Below are 2,079 nucleotides of genomic sequence, written 5' to 3'. Positions count from 1 at the left end.
CACACATGCAATATATTTCCAAAGGGTAACAGAGAAAATAATAGAAAAAGAAGCGTAAGTACTTCATCAAGAAAATATCCCTTATACTTAAGGAAACATATTTAGAATGAGTTATAAAACAGTAAAAATATGAAAAGACACATATGAAGCAGATTCACATTCTTCGTATTCCTCGTACATCGGAAATATTATATTTATCCGGGTTCATTTGCCATGATTATAGAATTAGTAATACAGTAAACAGCCATTTAAGGAAGGTTCTGACTCTATCTATCCAAAAAAGAATCCTTCATAAAGGAACTATACACACGATAGGACAGTTCAGGACTGTTACATGATACCATGTTACATCTGATTCCTTTCATTATTGAATAAAAACTATATGGAAAATAAATGGCACCCCATACATGTCTACCTATCACATTAAATGCCATATATACTTATGATAAGAAAAGACATGAGAAAAAGATATCTCTTATACGCAGTATTACGGTGATTGCTCTGTGTAATAATCTATTTAGGATGTGAAAAAATATAGACACCTTCCATGTACCAGGAATTTCTCTTACGAACAACCTCTTATTCATGCTTAGACGTCTTTTCAAGTTATACAGTTATCGATAAAATTTGTAAAGCTGCTTTGTCACAGCATTGATTTATCTCTCTCAACAATTGCAGAACATCATATTTTGTTCTCATAGATCCCAGGTATATGTTGTTACTCAGATCGGAATTCCTTCTCAATGTTTCACCTGCTTAGATGCTTTTATCCTTATATTTCTCCTTCCTCTTTTAATCGTAGGTATCTTTTATTTTTCCCTATGTTATAGCTCCTGATTTCTGTTGGAAATCACTTGCAAATGGAGGCTTATTTATTAAATTCGGCGTACGAACTACGGCGCAGTGACTTTCGTGGGATTTATGAGGCTCACAGTAGAAATGAGGAATGTATATTTATTATTAATTATGCTACTTCCTTACATGTTAAGGGAATTTTATTGTTAAAACTGTACTCAACGATACATGGAAAGAAAAAATTAATATCTTCTATTATACCCACGTCATCGTAACCACGGCGCGCTGTTATTGGAAAGGATGTATATGTCACTGCTCACGGTACAGAACAGCTCAATTTTACAATTTATCTCCTTTTTTTGGTAATGATTTCATGAGTAGGACAAGAATATTTTATATGTTTTGTACGCCAATCATCAGTAAAATTCATTACGTAATTCCTATTTGTATAAATTTATCATTTCTTATGCTTCATATTTCTAGCGTTTTTAAATTATTATGTACAAATAAAAATAAATCACTTCAAAATGTAAGAATTAAACAAACAGAAAAATAACAAATGAATTAATTTTCTAAATGTTATATGATAACGTAAATTATTCACGGTTAAAATCTCCCCTTTATAATTTCAGCAGATATTCATAATTCCGTATCAATTAATTTCTTACTAGAGTATGAATAAGTGTACTCTTCCTCTGTTCATTTTTAATATGACTGGAAAGGAAATGTATAATATTAGACTACTTTGTCGGAATAATATGATTAAGAATAAATATAAATAATTCTATTCCTCTCACAGAAAGTAAAGAATTTTGTTATGATAAGCAGAAAAGTTTAATAGTGTCCATGTATACAGAAGCTTACATAATTATTTGTCCTAGCGCGTCCGGATGATCAACATAAAGATCTCACTGCCCTCAGTGAAAAATGGACGCGTTCCACTTGTTCTTGATAAATATCTTGTATCTCTAAAATGCAACATTTTTCTGTTTTCTTTGTTTTTAATAATAATTGCATATATATTCCTTGACGCATTTTGATCAGATCGTGTATTTTATTATTATAAAATGAGTATAAGGAGAAGCGCGCCTTCTTGTAGACGGCAAATAAATACTAAGCGAATATTATCTCATTCTACAAAACACGGGAAAAATTCTGTGCTACTCCTCCTTATTTAGTCCTATATTAGCATAATTTTGTACAGGTGACGGTGCAGAGAATATCGCAATTATTTTGTCCCAGTAAAATTTTGGAAACAAGATGAGTTTAATTTTTCCAGTAGTA

The sequence above is a fragment of the Plasmodium inui genome (assembly GCF_000524495.1).
Source record: "Plasmodium inui San Antonio 1 unplaced genomic scaffold supercont1.80, whole genome shotgun sequence".
Classification (NCBI taxonomy): Eukaryota; Apicomplexa; class Aconoidasida; order Haemosporida; family Plasmodiidae; genus Plasmodium; species Plasmodium inui.
The sequence above is the reverse complement of the archived record's forward strand: the minus strand, read 5'-3'. Positions refer to the sequence as shown.